The sequence below is a fragment of the Pelodiscus sinensis genome, chromosome 1 (assembly GCF_052426305.1).
Source record: "Pelodiscus sinensis isolate ZL-2025 chromosome 1, ASM5242630v1, whole genome shotgun sequence".
Lineage (NCBI taxonomy): Eukaryota > Metazoa > Chordata > Testudines > Trionychidae > Pelodiscus > Pelodiscus sinensis.
In genome coordinates this window covers 282,807,341-282,821,660 of record NC_143052.1, presented here as the reverse complement: position 1 = coordinate 282,821,660, position 14,320 = coordinate 282,807,341, and the positions used below count along the sequence as shown (strand labels likewise).

At 38.9% G+C, this 14,320-nt stretch overlaps 1 long non-coding RNA gene across 1 annotated transcript in view; it reads right to left on the bottom strand.

Moving 5' to 3' along the window:
- Positions 1 to 13,631, bottom strand: part of LOC112544201 (uncharacterized) — a 38,138-nt gene extending 24,507 nt beyond the window's left edge. The window contains exons 1-2 of the long non-coding RNA XR_012901533.2: positions 13,526 to 13,631; positions 12,535 to 12,647 (exon numbers count right to left, since the gene is read on the bottom strand). This is a non-coding gene — a long non-coding RNA (uncharacterized LOC112544201). The remainder of the gene's footprint in view (positions 1 to 12,534; positions 12,648 to 13,525) is intronic.
- Between the last annotated feature and the right edge of the window lie 689 nt (positions 13,632 to 14,320).

Genomic DNA, 14,320 nt, shown 5'->3' with positions numbered 1-14,320 from the left:
ATTTCATCGATGAAAGTTATTCTTGCCATAATTCTTGTTATTCATATATCTATATGACAGTAACTCCTAAAGGTTCCACTGGGCACCCCAATATACTAAGTATTTTATAAACACATAAAATAACAAAATTCCTGACCTGAAGAGTTTAGCTGTGTACAGCAGAGTACACAGCAAGTGACAATGACAAAGAATAGAAGGTGAGGTGAACATCTAACACAGTGTACATCAATGTAAATGAAGTAGGATCTGAGGATAAAAGTAGGAAAGAACTAGTCAAGAATTAGCTAGATAAGCAGGGATTGATCAAATAAATCCTAAGAATACTCAAGAAGCTGTCTGAAAGGGTCTCTGAAACATTAGCAATTATCTTTGAGAAGTCATGGAAGACGGGTGAGATCCCACAAGACTGGAAAAGGGCAAATATAATAACTATCTGTAAAAGGGGGAATAAGGACAACCCAGGAAATTATCAACCAGTAAGATTAACTTTGATACCTGGAAAGATAATGGAACAATCAATCACCTATTTTTGGAAGAACCTAAAAACAATAACATGATAGGTAATAATTAATATGAATTTAGCACGAACAAATCCTGTGAAACCAATCCAATATCTTTCTTTGACAAGATAATAAGTCTTGTGGGTAAAGGGGAAGCACTAGACATGATGTATCTTGATTTTAATAAGGCTTTTGATATTGTCTTACATAAACAAACAGGGAAATATAGCCTAGATGAAATGATGATAAGGTGGTGCGTAATTATCAACCATTGGTTCACAATCAAGCTGTAAGGGTATATAGAATATGGTCCCAGAGGGATCTGTGCTGAGTCTGTTTCATAAATGATTTGGAACATGACATAAAGAATATAATTATAATGTTTATATAGGATAATGAGCTGGATAAGAATTCAAAATGTTTTTGAAAACCTGGAGAAATGATCTAAAATTAATAGGATTAAATTCAATAAGGTCAAATGCAAAGTTCTACATGAGGGAAGGAATGACCATTTCACAAATACAAATGGCAAATGATTGCTGAGGATGGACCACTGCAGAAAAGGATCTGAGTTCATAGGGGATCACAAACTAAATATGAGTCAACAATGTAATCCTATTGAAAAAAAACAAAAACAAAAAACCGAACAACCCAAAAAAACAACAACCCAGCAAATGTTTTAGGATGTATTATCAGGAGTGCAATAAGAAAGACACAAGAAATAATTATGTTTATTGTACTCAGATGGAGCATTGCATCCAGTTCTGGGCACCACACTTTGGGAAAGATGTGACAAATTGGAGACTATCTAGAGAACAGCAACAAACCGATTAAAGGTAACCTAGATAACATGACCTGTAATGAAAGATAGAAAACAATAAAGGATTTGTTTAATCTGGAGTAGAAAAAACTGAGAAGGGATGTGATTATAACAGTCTTCAAATAAGTAAGTAAAGGGTTGCTATTGAGAGGAGGGTGATACATTGGCTTCCTTATCTGTTAAGTACATGACAAGAAGTAATGGGCATAAGTTGCAGTAAGGGAGATTTAGATTAAATATTAGGAAAAATTTCCTAACTGTCAGGGTATTTAAGAACTGAAACAAAATACTCAGGGAAGTTGTGGAATCTCTGTTGCTATAGGAATCTAAAGACAGATTAGACAAACACTTGTCAGTGATAGTCTAGAATCTAGATAATATTTAGTCCTGCCTCAGTGCAGGGGACTGACTAGGTGACCTACTGAGGTCCCTTCCAGTCCTACATTTCTGTGATTCTATATTGCTGCATTCTGAAAAGCTGCAGAGTCCCATTATGTTACTGGACTGGTTCATGGAGTTCTAATCAGATTTCTCTGCATTGGGATAATGACTGTGCCTGGTTCTTGACTAGTGACAGCTGTGAAAGGCCTAGCATAACAGCCCAGATTGCTTAGTTTGCATGGAAGGAGCAAATCAACAGCCAGGTATAGTCAGTAATGAAACTTTTAATACATTCTCTGGATGTATCACTGCTATGGTGAGCCTGAAATTGTGATTAGAAAAGCAGCAGTATAAATAGCATGGGACTGAGAAGAAAACACCACAGTTAAGGATGTCAAAATAAATCACCTGAAATCTTCTTCAGTAGAATTAGCCACTCCATAAAACAGCAGTGCTTGCTAGCAAAATGGGTCACTGGCTCTGTGGGAGATGGCCTGTTCTACAATGGAGTGGAAGGTCAACCTAAAACACACAACTCCAGCTACATTAATTGTGTAGCTGGAGTTGATATGTCTTAAATCACTGTCCACGCAACAGGAGATTGACAGGAGCAAATGCTTCATCTTACACCTCACTTACACCATCAGCTTCTCTTACACCTCACTAGATCCACTAAATCGAACCCTGGAAGATCGACCGTGGGAGCGTCAATCTTCTCTGTAGTATAGATGAGTACATTAAGCATATTCTAATCAAGTGGAATACATTGTATTTCTCTTCCATGTGAATGGCAAAATGGACACAGAATCATGGTTAAAGTATTTCCTCCAATGAACACACTTTTGTTTCCATTTACAGAAGAAAGTAAATAACACAAGCACAAAATTTATATGGTATTTATAGCATTGTTGTTGTAGCTGTTTTGGTGCCAGACAAAGAAGAGTTCTGTGTATGCTTGAAAACTTGGGTCTCTTACCAACAGAAGATAGGCCAATAAAAGATATCACCTCATCCCCCTTGTCATTTCTGGCATTATAAAAACAACCAAGAGTCCAATGACACTTTAAAGTCTAACACACTTATTAGGGCACAAGCTAATAAATGAATTAGATTTTAAAGTGCCACCAGATTCCTGGTTGTTTTTGCTGAAACAAATTAACACAGCTACTCCTCTTAAATCTGATATTATAGCATCTCCTCAACTTCCTTTCCTTACAAGAAGTCCCACATCCACTTGAGAAGAAGCCTAATACTTAACTCAATAATGGCAATGTTGACAGTTTATTACAGATGACTCAAGCGAACCTATGAAAAATGTTCATGACGGATAGTTTATGAGATAAATTTTATTTGTTTTTCAGTTCACGAGTTTTCCCCCAAACAAATCATGACTTTCCCAAATATATTTCTTATTCTGAATTATTATACCAAACAATGTATATAAATAACTCTTGGTCTTCATATTAGAATTTTGTTACAAAGATATTATAATTCCAGTTATCTGAATTCCCTTTATCTGAAAATCACCTGCTAATAACTTGTCAATTAGTCTCTTAGTGCCTGTTAGCCCTAATCAACATCTTTGTATTCATAGACAAGTTCTGGAGTGACAAATATTAGAGATCAGATCTGAAAAAAGTTCTCTTGGCATTATAAAAGAAAACAACACTTGTAGAATATGAGCCTGGGAGCTTGAATTCATAACTCTGCTAGACATTAAAAATCATAGGTTGAACAGAGAGACTGGATTTATAGATTATTATAACAATTTGTAACCCAAAAATCCCCATTTTTTGCAGAGGTGTTAATGGGGCACTCTTCCTTCAATGGCCCCTGAACATTCTTGCTGAATATTTATCCTAAACAATCTCTTCCACCATGAATGTAGCTGTGATACTTTCCTAGCCTGAAAAAGAGCTTTATGTGCTTCTAAAGCTTGTCTCTCTCATAAACAGATATACCTCATCCACCTTGTCTATCTATAGAAATTCTGAGCAGTTAGCTGTTACCTAATTGGATTGACATAATTCATAAAATGAATTCCAGCAGGAATTATGAATCAGTGGTCAAGTCATTGTTCAGCTCAGACTCCTGTGCATGATGGGGGAGAAGAATGAGCGAAGAGCTATCAGTTTTGGCAGTGTTAAGAAAGGTAGTTTGGAGAAAATACAAAGGAAGATGTTCAAGTGAGTAATAAAACTTCAAAGGGGTAGCCGAGTTAGTCTGTACAGGATAAACATAAAAAACAACAAATAGTCTGGTAGCACTTTAAAGACTAACAAAACATGTCAATGGGATCATGAGCATTCATGGGCAAAGCCCACTTCTTCAGATGACTGACGTGAGCATTGTTTTCAGAAGTGCTCAGCACTTAACCTTTCCAACAGTGGATTTTAAATGAACAAATCGCACCCACTGAATCATAGTCAGCCTCACTCACTGTAAAACTGTTGAGAATACAGCCCAACGAGGACACATGCCTAATATTAAGTGCACACCTTGGGTGTGTCTAGACTACGTGGTTTTTTTGAAAAAAGTAGCCTTTTTTCAAAAAAACTTCACATGCATCTAGACTGCAGCTGTGTTCTTTTGGAAGTAAATCGAAAGAAAGCTGCAGGTTTTTTTGATCGCGGTAAACCTTATTTTATGAGGAATGAAAGTACTCTTTCAAAAACAGGTGTTATTGAATGCAAACTGCTTTTTTCAAAAGAGAGCGTCTAGACGCTCTTTCGAAACAGTGGCTTGCTTTTTCAAAAAATCTACTTGTAGTCTAGACTCACTTTTTCGAAAGAGTCCTTTTCGAAAGTATCTTTCAAAAAGCTTCTTTTGAAAGAGGCTTGAAGTCTAGACGTACCCTTTATCTTTGCATATAAAAGGCTCGTGGGGAGGGAAATGATCCCTTTCTCAGTTTTTTTAATCTGTGGCATAATACCAAGGATATACAGTCTTTACATACATTGTAATGAATCAAAGCTACTAGGAACTGCTAACCAGCTAAATTTACTCTCTACATTAGTTATGTGCTGATGTATATAAATGACAAATGCAAAACACAATTTCAAAAGGCAAGGAAAAATAATCATATAGCTAAGAAAAGATTTGCTTCACCTCTTATTACCATTCAAATGGGGGAGAAATCTCTCTCAAGGGAAGCATAGCTGTTTGTAACTTTATTTTATTTATTTTACAAAAAACCTGCTCTAAGTGAAGAAAAAAGCGTGACACTTAAATGTGTAAACAAGATTGCCATTTATATCAAACATTTATTGCACACATACTGGCAAGACGGTGGTTTTTATTTCAGCTGAAAATAAGAATACTTGCATTAAGCACATTATTGAATCATTGGCATTTCATGCTTAATGTCAAACAATGCTGCAATGTAGATAACTGTAAACACCTGCTCTACAGAAATGAATATTCAAGTAATAACTGGGTGAACTAGGAATGTTTTTGCCATTAACCTATGTCTCTCAGGAAAGGACACCACCTTGATTCTCCATACTTATGGGATCATGACCATGGGATCAAGAAAATAATAGAAAGCAATGGGGAAAGGATACTTTTTTTTGAGAGTTTCCTCTCTAAACCTGTGTTTAATGGAATTTGATTTTCCTAATCATCCATATAATAAGGAAAGATAAAAAATGAGGATTATTTTACTCACTTTAAAACAAAGTTCCTTGTTTAGAAAACTATTTTTTCTTTTAAAGTTTATATTTAATTGATTTTTAATAAGCAAAGAACATTTACAAAAGGTAAAAGAACAAAGAAATAGGAAGAGAGGGAAAGGAAAGAAGTGCACTAGATGCCTTCCAAATGCTAAGAAACACACAGTTGCTCAGTGTACATTTACACTGTAGCGTTATTTCGGAACAGGTGGCATTATTCCAAAATAACAAAGAGCATGTCTACACTATAAGCCTTTATTTTGACATAATGTCAAGCTGGCAGATTTCTTACTGCAACTCCTGTAATCCTCATATCACAAGGAGTAAGGGAAGTTGGAGAAAGAGTGTTCTTCCTTCAACTTCCTGCTGTGTAGACAGCGCCAAAAGCCGAAATAAACTATTTCGACTTCAGCTATGCATTTGACTCAGCTGAAATTGCGTAGTTGCGTAGTTTATTCCCACTTTAGCCCTTTAACCCTCAAAAACTTACATTCTTGAAAGGCAAAACAAATATATGGGGAAGTGTGTGTGAATGCAGCATAGAAGCAAATTAATGAGAGTGATGGAGGCACCTATACATTCTGTTAATTCCATATCTTATTTTCTTCCTTGTTCCATTTATGAGATATCCTCAATAGTTCCTCTTTCTAAATGTTAATGGCTGATTAGCTAACTACACACACAGAGCCATAAAATAGCAACCTGCTACCCATAAATGTAAGAACTCAAATGAAAGGTCATGATCTGCTGAAACAATATCAAAATATAGATCTTCTTAATTTTTATGAAGGTATGAGATTTTGCTGTGTGGTTGTTACTGAAATATGTTGTAAGTTTGTGGCCATTGGCATCTCTAGTTAAACTAAGAAGGTGATGCACTCCCAGCAGAGGAATTGAAAACAAGTGATTTACAAAGTCTTAGTGGGGTAGCCATGTTAGTCTCTAATCTACCTGAAACATCGAATGGGATAGGAAAAAACTGCTTGATCCAAATACTACCTAATCTAATAGGGTTTAAGATTTAGACTGTGAGATTTTTATTTTCTTTGGCAGCCAGATGTGCCTACTACTTTTAATCACTTAAAATCTATCTTTCTGTAGTTAAAAAAATCTATTTTATATTTTACCTAAACTGTGTTTTGGTCAAAGTGCTTGGTAAATCTCATCTCAGTTCACAAAGACTAGTGTGTATTCTCTCCAAATTGAGGGAGGGAAGACTGAGTAATAAACTTACACTCATCAGGCTTCTAATAAGGGCAAGATGGCATATCCTAGTGGTGCAAGGCTGGACATTGGGAGATATGTTGGTCTCTGTGTGATTTGGGAATGGCTCAGGGAGCATTTATTCAATTTCATTGGTGTGGCATGCCACACGTTGATTTATTATGTGATAACTGTGCCCATAGGGGTTTGGTGTTTGCTACTAGCAAAACATTGTAAGAAGGAACTCAGGCCAGAGAGTTAAGGAGCAGAGCATACCTCAGTTCGAGGTTGTAGCCTGAAGATCCTTTAACACACACACACACACACACACACACACACACTGAAGTATAAGGATATCCCAGACAAATGTTATTCTTCTTGCTGTGTCCTGAGACTACACCCTATGCTGGTTTCAGGAAGAGATGGCATAGGAGTACAGAGGCAGGGGAAATCTCAAGGTGCCAACTTAGCGATATGGGGCTGCTTTCTGGCACAGACCAGAGCAGGGTCCAGAATGTGTACAAGTATCCACATGTCAAAATCCAAACAACTGTAATTACATAGGACCATTATTTAGAGTATGAGAAAAGAAGCCAAGGAATACCTGAGCATGGAAATTGAACTTCTTTCCAATTCCATAAGACAGTCATTCAGGGGAGGGCAAAGGTTTGACAAGTGGGGCAGTATGGATGAATTTGGATTGCTTTGACCATGGCTACATAACAAAAGTACGTTGAACTAACTATGTTGGCATACAGTTACTACAAAGTATTAAATTGTTTGTGCATGTGCACGCTGGGTTCCTTGTGTCAGTGGTGCATACGGGACAGTTTGTAGCAATTCTATTGTCAGTATGGGGCATTGGGGGACAGCTCCTGAGGGCCAGTAATAGTCAACATAACCACCACATTATCTACACTGACACTATTACTGTCTATTGGAGAAAAGGGATTGAGTGGATATAGGGTACTTAGATTTCCGGAAAGCCTTTGATAAGGTCCCTCACCAAAGGCTTTTAAGCAAAATAAGCTGTCATGGGATAAGAGGGAAGGTCCTTTCATGGACTGATAACTGGTTAAATTACAAGAAACAAAAGGTAGGAATAAATGGTGAGTTTTCAGAATGGAGAGAAGTAACTAATGGTATTCCGCAGGGATTCATACTGGGACCAATCCTACCCAACATATTTATAAACGATCTGGAGAAAGGGGTAAATAGTGAGGTGGAAAAATCTGTAGATGATATCAAACTGCTCAAAATAGTTAGGCCCAAAGCAGACTGTGAAGAGTTTCAAAAGGACCTCAAAAAACTAGGTGATTGGGCAACAAAATGGCAGATGAATTTTATTGTTGATAAATGGAAAGTAATGCATATTGGAAAACATAATTCCAATTATATATATAAAATGATGGGGATTAATTTAGCTGTACCACTCAGAATAGAGATCTTAGAATCATTGTGGATAGTTCTCTGAAAACATATACTCAATGGCTATATCTAGACTGGCCAGTTTTTCCGGAAAATCAGCCGCTTTCCTGGAAAAACTTGCCAGCTGTCTACACTGGGCGCTTGAATTTCTGCAAAAGCACTGACTTCCTACTGTAAGAAATCAGTGCTTTTTGCGGAAATACTTTGCTGCTCCTGTTCAGGCAAAAGTCTTTTTCTGAAACACTTTTGCGCAAAAGGGCCAGTGTAGACAGCAGAGATTTCTTTTCCGCAAAAGAGCCCTGATCGCAAAAATGGCGATTGGGGCTTTTTTGCGGAAAAGGACGTCTAGATTGGCCACGGACGCTTTCCTGCAAAAAGTGCTTTTGTGGAAAAGCGTCCTGCCAATCTAGACGCTCTTTTCCGAAAATGCTTTTAACGGAAAACTTTTTCGTTAAAAGTATTTCCGGAAAATCATGCCAGTGTAGACGTAGCTGACGTGCAGTGGCAGTCAAAAAAGCAAATAGAATCTTCAAAATAATTAATAAAGGGACAGAGAATAAGAAAGAGAATATTATTTACTTGCTCCCATAACACAAGACCTCGGGGTCATCAAATGAAATTAATAAATAGCAGTTTCAAAACAAACAAAAGAAAGTATTTCTTCAGGCAAAGTACTGTGGAACCCCTTGCTAGAGTGTGTTATGAAGGCCAGGACTTGAATAGGGTTAAAAAAAAAGAGCTAGATACATTCATAGAGGATAGGTCCATCAGTGGCTATTAGCCAGGATGGATAGGAATGATATCCCTAGCCTTTTCTTTACCAGAAGCTGGGAATGGGAGATGGGGGATGGATCATTTGATGATTATCTGTTTACTGTCCCCGGGGCATTCACAATTGTCAGAAGACAGATACTGGGCTAGATGGACCTTCGGTATGACTCAGTATGGCTGTTCTTATGTTCTTAATTATATGGACTATGACTGTGCTACTCAGGGAGGTGATGTTACTAAATCAGTTATAGAGAACCAAACTGATTATGTTGGCAGGAGCCAATTTTAAGTGAAGAAACTTCCACAGCTAGGTCAACACAAGGTAGTTTCGTCAACATAACCCTATAGTATAGATTAGGGCTTATACTCATGCTAATAAGTATACTCATACTTATTATGTGGATCCATAGAGGATTTGTCACCTTCTGCAAGCAATAAGTTCACTTTAAAAAGCAAAACAAAAACAGATTGTAGTTTTATGCTCCAGATATAGTTCTAAGTGCCCATCTGTCAGAATGCTATCATCACTAAAATTAGCGGATTTTTTTTTTAGTTGCCCGTCCTGAAATTTAATAAGAGATGTATTGGAGTAACCTCTAGTTCTGGTTGTGTAATGGAGTACCAGAAGACAGCCATGATCATGCACAAGACAGACAGACTTCTACCTGCTCTAATCTAGCTATGTATGTTCTGCCAAGCAGGCCTACTCCTCCAATATTATATTCCAGTTCTAGTTTATGTTTGCACAATAGGTGCTCTTAAAGCTTTTGTGCCAGCTGCAATGGAGCACCTCCACAGATAGCACAAAGGATTCTGGGGCTTATTTATGAGGGAAACATTATATAATGAAGCTTCAGAGGATAGCCGAGTTAGTTGGTCCGGGGTAAACTTAAAAAAACAACAAATAATCTGGTAGCACTTTAAAGATTAACAAAACATGTAGATAGCATCATGAGCTTTCATGGGCTGAGCCTCGGTCTACACTAGACCAGGCAGGTCAGCTTAAGCTAGACCATCCAGCTATGCAAAATTCATAGCTGGATTCAGTTTACCTTAAGTCGAGCCGCCACAGTACCTACACTTCAGGAGACTGACAGGAGCACACATTCCTGTCAGCTTCCCTCACTCCTCACAGAATGAAGAATATAGGACATTGGCATGGGCTGCCTTCAGCATTCAGTTTGGGGGTCTACACCAGACCCGCTAAATCAAATGCTAGATCAACCAACAGAGGGTCGATCTTCTCCATAGTATAGACATGTTCTGAGTGAATTCAATAGAAATGAATGTTTCTTATATCATTACAACACTGATGCTATACAAGATATAGATGTTTTAGAATGAATGTAAGTAATCTAGAGAAAAGGCCACTTTAAATGGCCATTTTAAATTTCATCATCTCTATTAGCATATGTTTCCTTTACCTCTCAATGCTGGCTTTGTTTACTTTTTTTTTTTTTTTTTTTTTTTTTGAGATCACTAATGCTCATTTCAATAGCTCTTTTTGGAGGAAGGGTGTCAGACTTTCCATATTCTTAAACTTTTTGGTTCTTGGTTCTGCTACCAGTTTCCTAATTTTAGATCCTATCCTTGAATTTTTACTTGCTTTGTAAATGTGATGAAGGCATAGCTTGAATCAATTTTATAGTTCCCTCAATCATACTAAAATTAGGTCACTATTGTGTAAGATGGAAGTTTTCAATGATGTCTATTCAGAAGGACTTACATATCACAGTGGTCATCTGTCAGCAAGTTCCTGATACATCTGAATGACTATATTTAATAAGGAAAAAATGTATTTCTTAAATTAAATCTGAGCTAATTAAAGATAGATAGATAGATAGATAGATAGATAGATAGATAGATAGATAGATAGATAGATTCTGTTGATTCTCTCTCTCTCTCTCTCTCTCTCTCTCTCTCTCTCTCTATATATATATATATATATATACCATCGAGATCAGACTTTTACACACTGTATGCATATTTAAGAGAACTTAAAATAGTTGTTCTGCATTTTCACCAACTTCAAACTTGGAACGTTTTCAGGGCTGGGTACTATTACTATTTTTACTACCTACTCATCATTGGGAGGAAGAGACAGTTCAGATTATTAGTACAGATTGGACCTCCATGGGTCATCTGGGTCATCCCGGACCTGGGAGTTTGCTGGACCAGGGGAGGTCAGTGCTCCCCTTCTGGCTGCCCCTCTGCCAACTTGTCTCTATGGGGCTCCTAAGGCTGGTGCTCCCCTCCCTGCCATAGCCCCGCTAAAGCTGGCTGGGCTGAGGCTCCCCACCTAGCTGCCCACCCACTGCTCCAGAGGTTCCCCAGCCAAGGCTAGCTGGGCACCACCACCCCCTCTGCCTCTGCGGGTTCTTTGGGGTGGCCCAGGCCTGCCACCACTGGGGGTTTCCTGGGGTTTCCCAGGGTTCCCCTGCCAGGGCTGATAGACCAGCTCCGCTGCCACCAGAAACTCCCCTGCAGGAGCTGGGACTCCCTGGCTGCCACCTGACCCTTCTGCTGGGGTCCCCCAGCTGGAGCTTGCAGGCCACTGCCTGGCCCCATTGCTGCCAGGGTTTTCCTGGTCAGGACTGCCCGGCCATCTCAGCCCCACTACAGGGAGGTCTCTGGAGTTCTCCGTCTGTCACTGGCCCTGCTTCTAGGGGCTCTCTGCCTTCATGACCCCACTGTCACTGGAGGTTCCCCAGGCGGGGAAGAGGCTCCCTACTGCCATGTGGCCCTGATGACACCAGAGTTCCCCTGCCTGCTGCTGGCCGAGCCAGGATTCCACAGACCCTAAATTCTCCAGACTGGCTCCTGCTCCTGGGGCTCTTTGGTCCAGCTACATCCATGGCCTCGCCTGACCACAGATGTTGCAGGACCAGAGTCCTGGATTTGGGAGGCTCAACCTGCACTTGTTTGCTGTGAAAGTCTTAACAGAAGGCAAAGCTTGTAAGTAACAAGGCTTTTCCCCTTTGGCTCAGAAGCCAGATGAAGTTATTTTTGCTTGATCTCACTCTGACATTCTGGTAAATGTTTTAATTTGTCTCTGATTGTGAGAAAGGGAACATCACATCTCTGACTTCAGGCAAAGAACACCCTACCTGGAAATAATTAGAACATAAAGTTTAAACAAACAAGACTCCTTTTAAGAAGGTAAAGAATGTAAGCCAGATTCCTGCCTAAACTTCTGTCCCTTTGTGCTGTGGGAGTGGTGCAAATGGGCTGTAAAGCTGCTCACCTGGGAATTCCTCTTGCTTAAGAGAATTCTCATATGGTGAAAAGTCAGCATAGCTGGGTCTAAAAATCCTAATTTTAGCTCACTGCTTTCATAGGGTTTTCCAGGGGCTGGAAGGGTATGTGAGGCTGGATTGAATGTTCTACCAGTTCCCAGCTGATGGAACTCCCCTAAGGGACCATTATCACTGGCATAAAGTAGGGCAGCCTTTATGGTGCTCTAATTTATATCATGGGCCTAAATAGACTGGAATAATGGAAATGCAAAAACGGCTTAACATTATCTTTTCTCCCTCCCTTCAGAGTTGCACAGAGCAACATTTTTATATAAAAAAATGTATTGACGCTTTTTAGTAGGTTCCAGTTGCTGTAGTTGTTCAGTTGTCTGGATTTGTTTTCGTTTTTTGTTTTTGTTTTGTTTTTTGTTTGGTTTGTTGTTGTTTTTTTTAAGCAGCATTGTGCACAACTTGAGTTTGCAAGCACCAGGCAAACAGAAACAAATCTTTGCCTGCTTACTGACCTTTATATTTCCTTGGGCTCTTGAGTAGAGGATATCCAATTTCATCAGGTAGAATTCTTGCTCCTCAGTGGCTGAGTTCCTTCATGAGATTGTCTGGTGCTACCCCCTTTTTCCTGGTCAGAATCGGATATCATGTTAAGTCAATAATAGAGATGACACTGAAGGTACGTCTAGACTGCAGGCTTCTTTCCAAAGAAGCTTTTCTGGAAGAGATCTTCAAAAAAAAACTTATTTCAAAAGAGAGTGTCCACACTGCCCAAGCTCATTTCAAAAGATAGCATCCACACTGAATGGACACTGTCTCACATTTAAGCTGTGATTACTATGGACACAGTGGCCGCCAGGGCACCTGTGCTTTTTCCTGGAAACCTCTTCTTTTGAAAAAAACTCCTTCTTCCCTGTCCACACATGCCTTTTTCTGAAAGAGCTCTTTCAGAAAAGGTGTTCTTCCTCATAGAATGAGGTTCACCAATGCCAGAAAAACCTCAAAAGAACGCAACAGCAGTGTGGATATCGTAAGTGAATATTTTTCAGAAAAACAGACATTTTTCTGGAAAAAGCTGCAGTCTAGATGCATCCGATGTCTACCCTACAAAGAAAAGTTGGAAAAAGATAAACAGATTGTGAATTGCAATTTGCGTATCTTTTTCTCCTTTATTTTTCGGAAGAGGCTTTTCCGAAATTTTGCCCATCTACACAGAGCCAAATTTTGGAAAAACCTCCTCTTTCAGAACATCCTTTATTTCTCATACAGTAAGGAATACAGGGATGCCAAAAGAACGCATCTGTTTTTTTAGAAACTGTTCCGAAAAAGTGGACGCATTCCTTGGATGCGGCAGAGCTTTTCCGGGATATCTCTGGTATCCTGGAAAAGCTCTGCATTTTAGACATAGACTGAGCATTTTTTAGTCTCTCAGGCGTCTTAAAATAGAAGTGGGTCCTTCTATAAAGAATATAGGAAGTGGACATGGAAGAACTTAAAATGACTCACCTTGGCACTCAATATAGTCAGGGCTCTGTGAATTCTACTGTCATAGAATCTGTCATTATATTTACCGTCTCATAGAAATAAACTCGAGAATCTAAGTTTTCTGTGAAAACAAAACAATAAAACAAATCATTGAGATTCATGGAGTGTGAGGACAGAAATTTGGACCTGTGTCTCTAAACCTTAGCTATCAGGGCACCCTCCCAAATGTGAATGAGTGTAAAATGATGTAATACACCTATGGGCAGGATTTTTAAAATGACTGGGAATCAGGCATTGTTTGTTACACTGTGGGAAGAGCTGTTTGGCTGCATCACTTTTGGATGCAGAGCTAATAGGTTTATTGTGTTATGAGTTTCCATGGCATATTGCCTTTTCTACTGCAGGGTCTGGTATGGTAAGGAGCCAGCATTAATGGCCCTTCTGGGTTTATGCTGATAGATGACCACAGCTATTTGTATCTGAATAAAATTTTAGAACAATATATTTCTGGGAAAGATGTCTTAGTGTTTCTTAAACAAAATACAGGACTATGTAGCACTTTAAAGACTAACAAGATGGTTTATTAGATGATGAGCTTTCGTGGGCCAGACCCACTTCCTCAGATCAAATAATGGAAGAAAATAGTCACAACCATATATACCAAAGGATACAATTTAAAAAAAAATGAACACACATGAAAAGGACAGTGTTTCTTAAATTGCTGGGATTCTCTGATTTTGTCAGACAGAAGTAGCTATTACATACCCTTGCATATGTGACCTTCTGTTCTGCACAAATCAAGGTTGGTAGGTTTGC